Source organism: Pteronotus mesoamericanus, unplaced genomic scaffold (genome assembly GCF_021234165.1).
Source record: "Pteronotus mesoamericanus isolate MK-2021 breed Mesoamerican mustached bat unplaced genomic scaffold, CSHL_Meso_final contig_130, whole genome shotgun sequence".
In the NCBI taxonomy this organism is placed as follows: domain Eukaryota; kingdom Metazoa; phylum Chordata; class Mammalia; order Chiroptera; family Mormoopidae; genus Pteronotus; species Pteronotus mesoamericanus.
The window spans coordinates 23,233,954-23,250,655 of record NW_026555060.1 but is presented as its reverse complement, the minus strand read 5'-3'; the positions used below and the strand labels follow the sequence as shown (position 1 = coordinate 23,250,655).

At 42.0% G+C, this 16,702-nt stretch overlaps 1 protein-coding gene across 7 annotated transcripts in view; it reads left to right on the top strand.

Annotated features, from left to right (window-relative positions):
* The window catches only part of FAM107B (family with sequence similarity 107 member B), a 195,174-nt gene that overhangs the window by 154,451 nt on the left and 24,021 nt on the right, over window positions 1-16,702 (top strand). The window contains exon 1 of one of the 7 annotated variants that reach the window (XM_054593247.1): window positions 8,921-8,970. The exons of 4 other annotated variants lie outside the window; for them this stretch is intronic. The gene's annotated coding sequence lies outside the window, so the exon portion shown is untranslated. 2 more of the 7 variants (XM_054593238.1, XM_054593221.1) reach the window with 2 other exon arrangements.

The window sequence follows — 16,702 nt, the reverse complement described above, 5'->3', positions numbered from 1 at the left end:
ATCATCTTAAAAATAAGAACATCATCCCTTTGACATTTCCAGCTGAACTACAGTTCTGTGACTTTAGTTAATAAGTTAGCGATATGCAGAGTGTGCAGTTTCTGCCAAGACTATTTACTAAAAGGCACAGCTTATTTCGAGGTGTAAATTGTGATGGGAATCTACTTAATTGCCTATCCTAATATTCTTTTACTTTCAAAAGACATCTGAAAGAAGATAACCAAAACTGTGCCGAATAAAATGGCAATAAATACATATCTATCAATATTTGAACCTAAAAAACAAACTAAGCAAACAAGAAGAACAGAGACAGAATCGTGGATACAAACAGTGTTTGATAGTTGCCAGATAGGAGGGGGGTGTAGGGGAATGGATGGAGAGGTGAGGGGATTAAGAAGTACAAACAGGTAGTTACAGAATAGCCATGGGGATGTACAGTACAGTATAGGAAATGGAGTAGCCAAAGAACTTAGATGCATGACCCATGGACATGAACAACGGTGTGGGGATTGTCTGAGGGAGTGGGGGGTGCTGGGTGGAGGGGGGCAAAGGGGTAAAAATTGGGACAATGGTAATAGCATATCAAAAAATACAATTAAAAAAATAAAAAGTCATTCTGTCCTCTGCTTAAACCAATTAAATACAAACAAAAAGTCATTCTGTCCTCTGCTTAAATCAATTAAATATTCTACTTTTCACCATTCCCTAATGGTGAAAGTCATTAAATTTGGAAATACTCTAATGTCCGTCAGATTTTATGAGTTGAGCATTTTGGAGACTAGGAAATGTACTCTAAATATACTTAGTGGTTTCTTTTTTATTATGGAAACTGCCTTTTGCATTTAGTTATTTCTTGGGTCCGTCATTGTCTTTTATGTAATAGGCTGGGCTGGGAAAGATTTGCAGAGTTTTAAGTAGGGAATGACGAATGTCACTATTGTATTATCATAACCATAAACTGCAGGGAGAGTTTACCCTTGCCTTCCTATGGTATTGAGAATAAAATCTGAAATCCTTGCCATAATCTGGTTCTCGAATGTCATGAGCAAATGTTTCACGATGTAATCTTTCCTCCAAGCCCTCGACACTCCAGCTCGGGTCTTCTGACCTGGGTATTAGGAACAGGAAGTGCTGGGCCACCTATACGGCCACCAGCCCTACAGGTAAATCAGCACCAAGAGTAACAGTGAGTCAACACAGATGTCTGTGCTGTTTACTCAGTTTTTGCCAATGCAGATTCAATCCAAATCTATAACAACACTAATAATCACTCAGAAACAATCAGTAATAGTATCACACAGGAGAACTGGGGGATAACGACCCAGAGTCCCAAAAGTCCAGATTAGCATTCGGGTTTTGGAGGTAGCCAGCCAGCGTTTTACAAGGCAGTTTGCTGCAACTTCAGGGTCAGCGAGAGCAGGGTCGATAGGAGCAGCAGCGTGCCATGCCCTCCCTCTCGGCTGTTTCTGCTGTCTGACTGAAGGCCTTTGCTTTCATATTCTTGTACGATGTAATGCTGCATCAGCCTTTGATTAACACATGTTGTCTTTGGCGCCTCAATAAGCACATGCTGATTACGTCGCCCTACTGCTTATGCTCTGAGAGGCTGGTGTTATTCCTCAGATAAGCACATGCTGTCTACACGTTGTACTGCGCGGGTTCGAGGGGTTGCACTATCCTTTTGAGTCATTGCGCCACTGTATGTGTTTGAAACTTGGCCTCCTGGTTGACAGGACTGATGCCATCTTAGTTAAGCCCTGTGCTCCACACTGACTACTGTTCCCATCTTCCCTCTGGCCTTGGCCTTTGAACTTGCTGGTGACCCTGTCTGGAATGGAGCTCCGCAGAGCACATGGATTGCTCCCTTCCCTTCTTCAGATATTTGCTCAAATACCATGCAGGTGTCTGTTCTCTGCTTAATGAAGGCTTCCTTGAATATCCAAAATAGCATAGCCTGCCATTCTCTATTTCCTTACCTGTATTTTTTCCATAGAACTTATCAGTTGCTGATACTACATTTCTGTTTACTTGCTTATTGTCTGCCTACGCCCCCATGATAGAGGTTTCACAAGGGAGGAGCTTTGTTTCCTTTGCTGCTAATTGCTAATTCCACTCTATTTAAACAGTACCTGGCACTTAGGACACAAAGTAAATACTTGATGAATTAATGGAAGAATGAACTCAGATTGTCTCTTGTGTACCATATGTACACAAGATTACATAACTCTTTTGAAAGACAGGGAATCAAAGGCTTTGTTGCATTTTAGGCCTGACTCAAACTTGCCAAAAACCATGCCTGACGTATAGTTGATGGTCAAATGTTCAGAGAACAAAATTCCAGTTGGATGGCCCAGGTAGTTGGCTGTTTATGTTCATGTCTTGTCAGCGTCTCGCAAAACAGTAATATGCTCTATAGGTGGAGAAAATGAGGGCATGAGAAGCCCAGGGAAGTGGGTGGAAGCATTTCTGAGTTCCTAATTTGTAAATATATTGGGCCTTTGGCATTCATTAACATGATTTTTGAGGTTAGGAGTGGAAGTGGTTGAATAACCTTGATGAAGTTCATGTTGAAAATCGATTGGCATGTCAGGTATTTATCATCGGTTCTGACTGAGAGTTGATAGCTGCAGTTTATCCACATGACTATTAAAACAGTTTCTACCATGGCTTCCTTCTTCTCGAGGACCTGCCACACCTGTCTCCCTGACTCTGTCACAGGTAAACCACATCTGGTTTCAGAGCCCTGTGTTAACTGCTCTTCCTACCTGCTCAGCCTTATACTCTGCCATTTACAGGATGATTCCTCCTTGGTTCAGCCAGGCTGGTGTTTCTCTCCATTGTTCCTCCCATTTGTGGTCCCTTGGTGCCCCTGAAAATGTCCTGCTTGGTCCTAGCTAACTTCCCGGCCAAACCTTTCTTGCTAGACTTGCTTCAGTGAAATCTCATATATTGACCAGCCTTTTGTCCCTACTAGTCATATAGGTTAGTTCTAAATCAGTGTGTGATATTATGTGATGTTAATATTGTATATCTTGGTTTTATTTTTACAGAAAGACTAAATAGTCTCTAAAAGGTACTTCTTCTTGTACATCTCTTATACCCCCTGATGCTGTGATAGGCATTTGTTTCAGGTGAAAAAAAATGAAAGAAAGGATATGAAATCTAGAATGCTGAGCAACTTTTGATTTGGGAATAGTCAGTTACCCAGTGTGAGGATATGGGGCACATAAGTGGCATTGGGCCAATATCGATCGATTATCTAAGCCAGCTGTTGAGTAGGGCTGTGTGTTGGACAGTGTGTAGCCTGCCAGTTGAAATGATACTGATCAAGCAGGGGTGGTGGATTTATAAACCTGGAGAATGTGTGAAAAATTAAAAGAACTAGAATTTTACAACCTGAGAAGGGAGATACTGAAATTTAAAACCTTAAACTAGTATAATTTTCTCCACGCTTAGAGAGAAGGCTCTTACCAGTTCCTTCACCACAACACCACACCACACTTCTCTGATGACTAAATGAGATGCTGTGGGTTAAAAGGACTTAAGTTCAAGAACATTGATTGAAATTGCTTGGGGGAACTTTTAAATGGTTCTGAAAAGTTTTTTTTATTTTTATTTTTAAATAATAAAATAACTTAAATCTCCCTGGTATGATTTCCACTAGAGGGGAAGCTCCTTGAGGGTAGGTCCACCAGGGTTGTCTGCTATGTGTCCTTGTTACTCAGTGCTGGCTCAGAGATGCTCAGTGACGGGCAGATGGCTGGTTGGTTGGCGCAGCTGCGTGTTCGTAGAGATGGAGGGAGAGGAGATGTGTGGACTAATTGCTTCTTATAGTCCTGGCCAGCCTCCCCTATTTACATGGTTATGGTAAGTTTTTGGCATGGCTGATCGTGATTGAGCCTCCCTTAGTGGTGTTCTCCTGGACCTAGACACTGCTATTTCTTTTCCTCCCTCCCTCCCTCCCTCCCTCTTTCTTTCTACAGGTAGTTCTGATGTGCAAGCCAGGGTTGAAAACCACAGCTGTAGCGTGTTTGAAGGGAAATGGTGATTAACTTAAGCCATTGATTTAAATGTAAATAAACAAAATTGGCATGTCCTTTTGTAGTATATATTATTTTCCTGGTTTTCAGTTGGACCCATACGACTCAGTAATGAAAGGGATTTTCTCTCCCCTACATCTTCAGCTGCTACTTTGGGCGTCCTTGCACATTTAGCTCTTGGCAGCTAATAAGATTTAAGCTCTTTGGGCACATTTTTATTATACTTGGCAGAACATATTATTAAGGTGTTGATGTGATTTAAAAAATTCAGCAACGTAGTGTAAGAGTGTAGGTGGTCTGCACCTCTAAACACTAGATTTAGAATCTTCTTGCTCAACTCACCACCCATCCCCCAGTTTTTCAGCCTTCCTTGCACTTACCAGAAGCATGGTTATTACACTCTTGAGTTCAAAATTCAAGGAAGGAATATAGTTAGGAAAATCGGGATCAGCTCAGTTTTTGCCAGTTGACCTGTCTGTTCAATTATGTTCCTGGACGCTTGAAATTTCCATCCAATTTTACCCATTTTTGGTCTGTGTAATAATTCAAACTCTACTGTGTGTACAAGTAACATTTTAAAAGTTGGGTATTTTGGCATCTTTAGCAAGGTCAAATTATTTACCTTTTATACCTCAGGGTGAAATAATTAGGTGACTTATCTACTTCCTGACCTCTAAACGTTACAGGGAGCAAACAGGAGTTTTGAGAACGTGTCTGTGTTTGTATGTGTGCATGTCATGATGGACTGTCCCCTTAGTTACAAGGCAGAGAAGCACCCCAATGGGGAGGTTCAGGGGAATGGGAGGGCGCAGGCAAGACAAGCTTGGAGGAACTAGGAGGGAACTACCTGGATTGAAATACAGTGGGTCAAAAGATCAATGTAATTTTTTTCCTAAAACTTAAAAAATTTTTTTCTTTTCTAGCCTGTGGACTACTTTAGCAAGAGATAAAGTAGAGTGCCACAGTGAAGAGCTCAGGCTCTGGTAGCAGACCCACTGGGCTGAGTGCTGATGGGCTCATCCAGCTGTATGACCTTGCACAGGTGGTCCCTGAGCCTCAGCTGCTCCTCTGTTAGTGGAGATGATAATACTCTCTTGTAGAACTGTGCTGGGGGTTAAGTGAGATGAACTATGCAGCGTTGAAATGGTACCTGGAACCATTTTAATCAGTAGTAAGCACTGAATAAATATTAGCTAGTAGGAGAAATAGAGTGTCTGTGGGTTACCTGGGAAGTAACCATCACTGATAATATTTTGTTTCTACTATATATTTTAAACCATTAAAGAAAAACCAACCCATTGCAGTAGAGCACAGACCCCACCAGGGTGGGTATTTAGTAGGGAGAAATAGAAAGAGTGGAAGTCAGTTTCACCCAAGATGAGTGAATAACTTTTTTTTGGTACCATGACCATTTTAGGACAAAGAAACATGTTTACGGCCTGTACCTCTTTTTTGTGCAAAAGCTTATTGAGATGTTGAATCGTGTTAGCAAATGCTAATAACTGAATATGTAGTATATTCTAAATCCTGGAGATACAGTGCTGTGCAAAAGAGAAATAGCCCTGGTCCTCAACTATATGTCTAGAGGGGAGATGATCAAATAGCATGCACTCAGCAGTAAACTAGAGAGTTCTAGTTTTACTGTCTAGAGACTGGTGGAGGAGAAACTCAAGCTAATGGAGTGATATGGAAAAGTGATGTTTGAGTAGAGATTAAAAGGGTGAAGATGAGCCAGAGGTAGGAGAGATTTGGGAGGGGAGTGCTGTGGGCAGGGGGTGTGGAGGATTTGCATGTGCAAAGACTTGGCCAGGTAAGAAATGAAGGAAATCCAGCCTGGCTGGGTTGCAGGGAGCAAGGTCAGAGAAAAGGCTGAGATGAGGTGTGAGAAGTAGGCCCAGGTCCAATCAGGTGGGCAAGAGGGTCAGAAGCTATTGGGGAGTGGCTTAACCCAATTTACATTTTAAGATCATCCTGTGGGAAGAAAGATAATTTTTAGTGCAGGTTGCCTGCTTTGACATTTTTCTATTCAATAATTAAAACATCAGGACTGATTTTTTTGTTTTTGTTTTTAGCCATGGAACTGTTGGTATCTGGGTGTATTTGAGAAACACAATGCCAAGGCAGCCTTCTGAATTTTTACCATGAATTACATTGCAGCTGAACTGTGGAGGTCCGCTGGTGGTGTGTGGCCTTGATCACATCACATCACACGGAGTCCCATTATCCTGTCAAGCAGAGCACACAGTAGGTCTCTCATCAAGCCAGAGGTCTGCACAGCTCTGTCGTGTTAAGAGCAGAACTCTCATTAGGTCAGGGCTGTGACAGATGACAATACTGTGACCCAGCCAGTATCTGGCATGCCGAGTGCTGACTAGTCTATCTCCTTTTCCAATTAAGGCATTCTCGCCGAGCCAGGAACAATCCAGGAACTCTGTGATCAGTACTTGTAGATCTCTAGGCTTTGGGGAGGAGTGACCCTGTACTACCACATTGTAAATTTCTCGTATCAAATAACTGACTTTCAGATCAGTTGGTTCTGAGGACAGGGAAGGACTCTTTGGAAGGCCATTTTAAAGTAAACATAATCCCTCAAACAGTGCTCCTTCTATATTGATATTGCGAATGGCATGTAATGCTCTTGCTGCGCTTGGCCTGCTCTCTCTGCCCGATCACCTGCACACACTGAAAGGCCCATCGCAGCAGTGGGGGGCTACATTCAGATGCAAGCTTTGATAAGAGATTTCCAGCGGGTCATAGATCTCTTAGGAGTCACACTATTATTTAGTATTGTAGCTGCAGAGAGGTAAAATATAGATAGCTCAGTTCCCTTTTTTTGGGGTGGCGGGGGCAGGGGAGAGTGTGCGCCTTAGAAGGAGAGCCTGAATGTGGTGCCCAGTGCAGAGCCTGTGTGTGTGTGTAGGTCTGCAAGTTTGGATCAGAGTGTCCTGACTAGTGAGACCCTCTGATCTGATCTGGTCTGAGGCTCACAGAGAAGGAAACTGACCTCGAGGACCACTGTTATCTTCTGAAGGTACCGAGCCTGAGGCCCATAGAGCAGGTATTAGGGCGTGGCATTTCTGACACTGGGACCTGTGCCCTTTGAAAAAGCTTGGTGCTCAGTTAACTGTAAAGAAAATAGTCAGTAACAGATGTAGTGAAGAAATAAATAACATTCAATTATTCCAGGTCACTGAGTTGAATCTTTTTATCTCGGCAGTGAACCATTTTAAAACAAAATTTATTTCTAATGGGGGAGGAAATAGAACTTATTAAAAAAAATAAGAACGAGGCAAAATAAAACTAGATTAAGGACAGGAACAAAATGTTTATCTAGGATACTTTGAATGTTTATTTTCTAATCAGGCATTAAATTATGTCAGTGGGAGTGACATTAATGATCCTGGGTTTATAAATGTCATCCGTACTTAATGTAATTCAAATAATAGAGGTATTAGTAATTCGACTTTTGTTCCTTAATACTATTTAATCTGGTAGTTAGTTCTATAGTTAATTTTTTTTCCTAAGGGTGAAAAACAAACATGGTATCTCTTCAGATTAGTAAATAGCTTTATAACAACAATGTCCTATTTGGTGAACATTCATAAACTCAATTTGTGTCATTTAGATTTATTGCTTTTTTCCAAGTCAAGGTTATGGATTATATTCCTTTTTGGCTTGGCAAACTAGTGATTTCTTAATATGTGAAAGGTAGTTTATATAATAGTGATAGATGTGTAATGTAAAAGAGCTAACTGCTCAGCACCAATCTGAGCAGGCATTAAGGTCCACCGTTGCTATGACAACTAACAATTTAAGCCTGACATTAATAGTTAACTTGTTACAATGTAGGGAGGTACACTCGCAGTTATTGTATATTTGTTTTAAAAAATGACCTGATCAGATTAGGCAATGATATGTTATCAGCATGGCTTTTGTCAACCTGGTTATTTCCATTGAATAGCCTCTCAGTACCTCCATTTATACACTTCTTTTTTTTTTTTTTTTTTTTGGTAAGGAACTGGAGAGGAAAGCATTGGCCAACTAATGTAGACAGGAAAGAAAGGGGGAATGTTACCCTATTTTGAAAAATTCTGTCCACACTCTTTAGCTACTTGGTACTGGTACTTCCTGTTTCCAAAACTGATGTTAATGTAATCCTACCTTCCATCCTAAGATTGTTTATTGCCTTCAGCAGAATTCCTGGCATATTTGAGGCCCTGCCCCTTTAATTTGTGCCAGATCCCCAAGCCACAACTAGCCCGATCCATCTCACACAGCACTACCGCCCTGCCTTCCTGCTGTCAGTGGTAAAGACCTTGTGGGGCAGGTAAGTTTACCTCTAAGGACTGTTTCTGCACTCTCCTGCTGCAGCCTGAGTCCCAGCCTTTATGGCTCTCACCTGTCGCAGTCTTGGCTTTGAGTTAGTTTGCCCTCTCTTACAAACATTACACACTCACCTCCCCTTCTTTAGTAAATATACTCAAGATAGGTGTTCTATTACTCAGACCCTCAGTACTGAGGAACGCGGGTCCTGTTTCCTAAGATCAGTGAAAGGTACTCCTGGAGGAGGTGTGTTTGAGGGGTGGGGCAGTAGGAGGGTAGAAGAAAAAAGATAAAGCTTCTGACTCTGAACCAAAGATAAAGAAGTTTCTGACTCTACACACAGGAAGCCAGTAAGATACTTCTGTGACCTGTGCTGGTGGCAGCTGTGTTATTGGACAGGGTGGTGATGAGGCCTTAGGTTACCAGAAATGGGAGCCGCCCCGAGTGGGCCTGCCTAGGGCCGGCCTGTAGTGTGTGGGCTCTTGACTTTGTGTGGGAAAGCTTTCACAACCTGCATCCAGGTGATTTTGCGAGGACATTTATTAAAGCTGGGGACGGTGCAACAAGGAAGGGCTTAGGATAGAAGAAGCAACAGGAGAGAGAACAGGTGAGGTTGCTTTGGTTCTCTAAAAACAGAATGGAAAAGAAGTGAGCCAAGGTGGTGCTGCTGTCAGCTTGCTGGAGAGTCAGAGAAAAGGCTTTGGGGACAGGTTCAGGGGGTTAGCCCAGGATGAGCCGTCACTGCCCATGGCTCCCCTTGTTGCAAGTCTCTTGGGGTCCCTTCGGGGTGAGGAGATGCATACCTGTGGGGAAAGAAGAGGAGGAAGGGAAAGGGGCGCAGAGGGAGCACACCGTGGATCCTTAGTCTGAGGGTGTTAAAGGCTGGGAGTTCGGGGCGGGGGGATTCTTGGGGGAGGATCTCAATAGAATATTCATCAGCTTTTCCAGGTGTGCTCTTTTGGGGTCATGGTCTCTACTGCTTGGTTGGCACCAAGGCAGGGGTCATTAGTCATCATGGCTTGTCCTGGTGTCACTTGACTGGATTTGCTGCTTCTTGAGCCTGGCGCTGAAATACAGCTGAGGTCTAGATGTTATCTCTGGGGAAGGAAAGTCGGGGGGTGGGGGGGTCTAAACCACATGACCAGCAATATGAAAGTTCAGGGGGTCTGAACTGTATGGACAGCAATATGCCAGGGGAAGAAAGGCCACTTTGGGGCCAAGGTCTGGCTCCGATTTTGCCTCTTGCTGGGCACCAGGGGCTTTCCACCCTGGTGATCTGTATCTGGCTGTAAATTGCTTGGCCAGTTTGTTCAGCTGTTTCTCAGTTTCCCGTTTCCACGTGCCAAGGAATTTTTCTTGCTTCTTACTGTTCTGCTGCATTTACAGGACAGGCCAGAGGCACGCATTATTATATGGATTACAGTTAATCCACACGATAATGCTGAGAAAGAAAGATAAGAGAACGGGCTCCGAAGGTAATAGGATCCTCTGCAAAGGTTTTGAAACGGGTCTGTTTGAATTCTGGCCTTCCCATTACTAATTGCATGAATCTGGGCAAGTTTCTTAATCTCTCTGAGTGTTGTGAAAACTCAGTGAGGTAATTGATGTAGGCATTTTGAACTGTGCCCAGCCCACAGCTAATATTTATTGAGTTATTATTTTGAGTGTTTTTATTGTTGAACTAAGAGCAGACAGCCAGTACGTGGCGGAGCTGAGCTTGGGCTTTTCTGACTCTGAAGCCCAGGTTGGTCCTCGGCTCCGCACTGCTGCCCTGGTTGCCCTTCTCACCAGGAAGAAAAATAGATCAGCTCTTTATTTTCTTACTGTTTCCTGTGTGGTGGGCATAAATGGCCTTGGACTCATTTGGCTCCAGGTACCCGGGACTGGAGAACTTTGTCTTACTCATTGTTTATTCTAGCTAAGTGTGTAGAATTTTGTTCTGCTTCTTAAAGTGCTATGCAAACAGATTATTGTTTTGATATTAAGAAACATTATCTGAGTTACCCTGTAATTTTTTAAAAAAGGCGAATGCTATTAAATTTTGTTTTAAATAATGGTGTACTGTAGCTCTTACTTTATTTATGGATATAGAAACTGTTGAAACTGCTTTTTAAAAATATTTTAATAGGGCAAGGAAATACTTTCTGGGTCATCTCTGTTTCTCATGCCCCATTATAGCAGGGAAAAAGACTTATCTAAGAACAAATATAATTCTCTAATTTTTAATTGTTATTCCTTTCCTCATTCTCACATGGCCAAAAGGACTTGAGGTCATTCTTTAATGATTGGAGTAAGGATGGTTCAAAGATTTGGCAGAAGAGAAGATGGTGACTTTCATATCATTACTACTACCAAATAAAACTTTATAAAGGTCACGGTTTTTAAGTGTTTCCCATTTGGAGGGATGGTGGCAATTGGCATACAGCAGCTCATCCAACGTGCATATTTGTTTGAAGTTTTCAGGTGCCTCCCTAGCCTTCTAAGTACTGCCAAAATATAGTGGCAAGTTTAAATAAATGAATTAGGACAGGATTGTTCAAACTGCATCCATTAGCGGGTCATGAAATCAATTTAGTGGGTCACAACAAGCATTACAAAAAAGTGAAACAATGGAAGTGTCAGGGTGTACAGCATGTAGTAATGGCTATGTACTGCTTCTGGAAAATTTACTTCAGCTAATTTTAGTGTGGGTGTGTACTGGGTCACTGTGTGCAAAGAGGATTGCAGACAGCAAAGTTTGAAAGCTATTGATCTGAGGAATTTTGGAAAGTTTATCCACTTTAGACTAAGTCTCTGCATTGAAGTGAGGTGCTCGCAATTGAGTCCCTAGCATTGGTTTCTGTGTATTTTCATCAGATATAATGAAATTTAGGAATGGTAACAGAGTTTTTGTTGTTGTTGTTGTTTTGACATGTAACTCATCACTTCACTTTTTTTTCTTGTTTTTTTTTTTTATTTTTGGTATTTTTTTCCATCACCGTTTTAGTCTCCTTATACTCTTCTACCCCCAGCAATCCCCACACTGTTGGCCATGCCCATGAGTGTTCCCTTTTTGCTCAGTCCCCTCCACCCCTAACCTGCCCCCCTGCCCTCACTGCCACTCGCTGTCATCTGCTCTCCATCTGTGAGTCTGTCCCTGTTTTGCTTGTTAGTTCAGTTTGTTCATTAGATCCCACATATGAGTGAAATCATATGGTGTGTGTCTTTCGGTAACATATTTTTTCCCAGAGCTAATATATTTATAAATGGAAAATAAGGTTTATGGCTTCAATTCTGAAGATTCATAGATGAAATTAGGAAAATAAAGTTGTTAGTGTCCTTCCTAATTAACACGTCACATGTACCATTGTGTTTGTAGATTTTGTACTATAAACTGGATTTTAAAATCTTAGATAAATTTTACTCCAAAATACTTGGACTCTTATTCAGTTTAATATTTGTAGGTTTACAGACTAAAGAGTAGAAAATGTATTTCCAGATTTTGTTCTTTTAACTCTGAATTGCCTTAAAAACTTATAAAAAAGAATTATCTTTTTTATGGCCCTTTGGTTACATTTTACTTTGAATACTTAATTTAACTAGGTAAAACTATCCTATCTTACTTGTGCTTTTTGGATTAGGGTTTTTTTGTTTTTTTGTTTGTTTTTTGGCATAAGGGATGTTAGCTGTCAGAACACATCTGTAGTTTCTTGTTAGGGAATTATTTTATAATTGTTCTTCTGAAAGTGATTAATGCTTTCCTTTATAACCAGCTGTAAGTAGAGGACAAGTTTTCATTAGGAATGTGTTGACATGCCATTTGTTCTTGCCCTTTTTATTTAATTAAGTTAACCAGTAACTCCTTTTTGTGTGGATTTTAAAAGAGATACTGTTAAAATAAAGTTCTGGACTTTTTGAAACAAATTATGAGAGAAGTTAGTGCTGTTGGGAAGATTCTGAAGCTGAGTTCTTGAGTAATGGGGAACCTCTTGCAACAGGAGAAATGAAAATATTAAAACTTGGCTAACTTCAGGGAGTGAAACAGAGTTCTCCATTTCATGTGAAACTGGTGTCTTGCAGAGCATTTGCTGGTTACCAGCCCATCCTGTTTTTTTACTTAATCAGTATTGCTGCTATAGGATTTAAATAGCTTGATGATGTGTCAAGACTCAGGGAAAACATTATCTGACTGTAGTATTGTTAAACAGTAACGAGTTTGATTGAAATGCCAGAGTGAGTAGCCTGATGGAGGATATGTTGGTAGTTGGGGCAAAAGTCTAATCTTTGGTGGCCATGGATGTGGAGACTGTAAACACAGTGGGGCAGGTGGTTTGAGTTCTACTTACTTTCATGGGGAGATGGAAGGAGTGATAGTTAAGGATTTATTTTGAGAGAGAATTTACTTGAAGATGGAAGCTACAAAGTAAATATGAGACAATAATCATAAATTCAGTTTATAGTAAGTATTGCAGTAGTCATAAATTGTCCTTAAAAGCATCCTGTTTGAGCGAAGTTGAATGAAATCACTCAACTTCTGTAGGATCTGGATTCTGACTGAGGTATCTATTCCTCATCATTAAAATTAAGTGATCATTTCTCTCAGGCCTCTGTTTACTCAACATCAGGCCTCCATTTACTCCAAAGTACAGAATATGAATTTTTGAAGTCGCGAATATTTTTTAAAACACTGAGCCTCCTTGCGATTTTGGTAAGGAAAAGGCTGTCCCTTTTTTCAGACATTGTGGCATCCGATGTCTGCTTATTTCCGTACAGGCTCCTTGTTTTGAAGCATTCCTTTTTCTGTGTTCCTTGTTTGGGTTGCTGTCGTTTTTTTCCCCCATTCTCATTTTCCTCTCCCTATTTCTGCACGTACAGGTAGTCAAGGCTTTGGCGTAGCCCCACAGGGTGATCAAATCCAGCTTCTGCATTGAGTGTACCTATGAGATGAGGGTGCCTAAAATGACTGCCTGTGATAAGCAGGCGCTCTCAAGGAGCTGGGGGTGCCTTGCTTTTCTTTTTCAGTGACTCTGTGAGACAGCCTGTGGCAAAATGGTAAGGCCTGGCGTCTTAGAATGACAAGCCTCTGGAAAGAGTTGACTTAATGTGCAGAGTCAGTATAGTTTATTCCGTCTTCCGGGGCCCACACCTACTACAAATGTGTTTACTTATGAACGTTTGCCAAAACCCCCTTAGTTTAAAAACGGGAGGTTTTGTGGATTGGAAAAGCTAAGGCTGAAAGGGTTTCCATTAAAAGTCTTCTGTCTTTGTTGCTTATTGAAGCTTTCATTATGGATACTGTAAGGACTGAACACTTCTAAGAAGTTACCGTTGCGGCGGTTTCCCTTTTGGCTCTGGGGCTGAGGTCTAGGGTACCTCAGCGGCCTCACCCGGCGGGCCCCATGAGCCCTGTCAGGAAGTCCCAGTGCCTTTGAAGGCAGTTGCACTGAGCCTGTGTTTTAGTCTGTTAGGCTGCCATAACCAAATACTATAGACTGGGTGGCTTAACTGGTGGACGTTTATTTCTCACAGTTTTGGAGCCTGGAAAGTCCAATATCAAGGTGCTGGCCAATTGAGTTCCTGGTGAGGACTCTTCTTGGCTTGCAGATGGGAGCCTTCATCAAAGAGCAGAGAGAATCAGGGCAAACTTTGGTGGCTTTCCCTTTTTTGAGGACAGTGATCTCATCATGGGGCCCCTTTGACCTCATCTTATTCTATTCACCTCCTGAAGATCTCACTCCAAGTATAGTTACAGTGGGGAATAAGGCTTCAACATAAGAATGGGGCCAGGGGAGCACATTCAGCCCCGTAACAGCCTGTGTGTGTGGCAGTGCGGTTGCCTGCCCGACAGCCAGCATGTCTGCTCTTCGCTGTGGAATTGCCCTGTTCCCATTTTCACAGCTTCCTTTGTCGCTGCGGTCTCATGGCACAGTTCTGGCCTATGACATGGGAGAAGCCCCCCAAAGGCTCCTGGGCGTGATTTCCTTCCCAGACAGAGAGGCCTGTGAGGGGAGGCTTCCGCAGTCTGCCTTTCCTCTTGGAGCTGCACGGGGCTGCTGAGGCAGAGCAGGACGATGACAAGATGCCTGGGTCCTGGTGTCACCCATGAGCTCTGAAACAACCTCAGACAACCCAGTGCCCGCTTCTGGTGTGAGGCGGAAGCGAGCCCCTGCGCTTTCAGCAACTTTTAGTCTGGTGTAGTTACATGTGCCCCAGAGCATCATCAGGGACACAGTCTAAGAGGGAAAGCATTGTTCCTCTTGGAGGTGCAGGGCAGTACAGTCTTGATGTCTGAGGCCTCCCCCTTAAGGTGTACACGTCATGCTGTATTTGTTGTGCGTGCTTGTCCTCACTGGATTTGAGCTCTGGACATCAGGGACCATGTCTCATTCCCCTCTAAATCTGGAGGGCCCAATCCACAGCTCCTATTGTTCATAGGAGGGACATAGTGATTGCCAAGTGTGCAAACGGGCGCTCTTGGTTCTGGTCTTGTTGACAGCTGTTGGTTTAGTGTTGCCACTTGGGTTTTGGTGTCCTCCATAGCAAGACTCCCTCTCTTGGTTGGTCACAGAGCCCATGAGGTAACCTGAAGAGAGGTAAGATGGAAAACAGATTTTAATTAAAAGTACCTGGGCTACGTAAGTAGCTGTTCTCCGGGGTTTAGTTAGAGCCAGACAACCCTCCAGAGACCCAGACAGGGATGTGCCCTGTTTTCATTGTGAAAGCAGAAATCAAATACCAGTCAATTTATATTTATGTAACTCTGAAGCATTTTAGCCATTTCGAAAAACACATAACCATTTAGAAAAACGTAATCACTGTTTCTGGCATGAAAATCTCCCGTTTTCTTTGAGTGAAAAGTGAAGTTCTCCAGACAGACTAACAGTGAAATAGTGATTGGAAGACAAAGCATGTCCTTTCATAGGAAAAGTCCTTTTGACCCATAGTATGGCTGACATTTGAGAAATAGCAGATTTGAGATCAAAAATTCTAAAATGATAGGATTACTGTCCATCACCCAGAGAGAGAAATGGTAAGTCAGGACATAGGTTCGTGGGCTTTTTAAGTTCTTCCAACTCTACCACACATTACTGGTAACTTATTAAAAGCGTGTTGAATCCCATCGGTCAGCAACCACCAGGACCACAGGTGTAGTCATACCAAAGTTCGGTTCATTTACCTTGCTGCAATGGGTGCGTGGAGACCAGAAGATTGTCGGGATTTTTATTTATTTATTTATTTATTTATTTATTTATATTTATTTTTTTGGAAAGCACAGTTGGGTTGGTGCTTGTCTGGGTGATTCGAGGTGGAGTTAGGCAAGTGGGGCCAGACCTGGTTGCGATGGGGTCAGGAAACAGGCACAATTCAGTGATCAGGTACCTTAACAATATTTTACCTACATGGTGGGAGGTGAATGCGGGGTTAGAGTTGTCACTTAGTAAAGAATTAGCAATTACACTTGTGAGTGAGATAAGGGAGATGTCTAGTCATTTTGTAATGGCAGTGTGGGCTCATTCTGAGCATTCTTTATGTGCTCGTGGCAATGTTGGGGTCAGTAAGTCAGGCTTATCTTTTCTGGTTGTCAGTAGGGCTGATTTTTACTTCTCTAATAGTTTGTTATTTCATTATATCCTGAATACTGATGCTTGAGGAAGGATAAGTTTTAATAAAGGAAGGATGAGATCTAAAAGAGGATGTCTGAAGTTACTGCATCTAAGCAGTCACTGTTTTTTTAACATTGTGGTTGTTCAGTGTTACTATTTCAGATTAAAAAAAGAGACAAATGAGTAGTTTTCTCTTACCTGAGGGGCTTATTTTTTTTTTTTGTTTGGTTTTGTTTTTAATCATCACAATCACTTTGTACCCTTTTGTAATTTGGCAGGACATAAAAGCAGCAGAACTATGGTGTTGTTATTAAAGTATACTTACAGTTTAAACATATCATCATCTTCAAAGATGCCATCCAGTTATTGATCAGGAGATAATGTTAATGGTGGTGTTAATGATAGTGCCAAAAACACTTCTCCTGGAATCAGTAGAAAATGTAGAAAAATCAATGTAAAATACTCAATATAGGAGTCAGAAGTATGAGAGGCAGTGTGGTGCAATGAGTGTGAACCACGGTCAGATGATCCCTGAACCACAGTCCCGGCCTCGCTGCCTTCTCTGTGAGCTCAGCCAAGCCTTCTGTAATGCTGGCCTCAGTTTCCTCATCAGTAATAATGAGGAAGTTGAACAAATGGTCTCTGTGTGTCTTCTACAGTTTCCTCTTTTAAAGATGTTTGGTTGCTCAGTTGGGCCAGGTCATAATTTTTATGGAAGTATTATTTAACTCTTGAAGACAGGAATGTGTGAGGGCT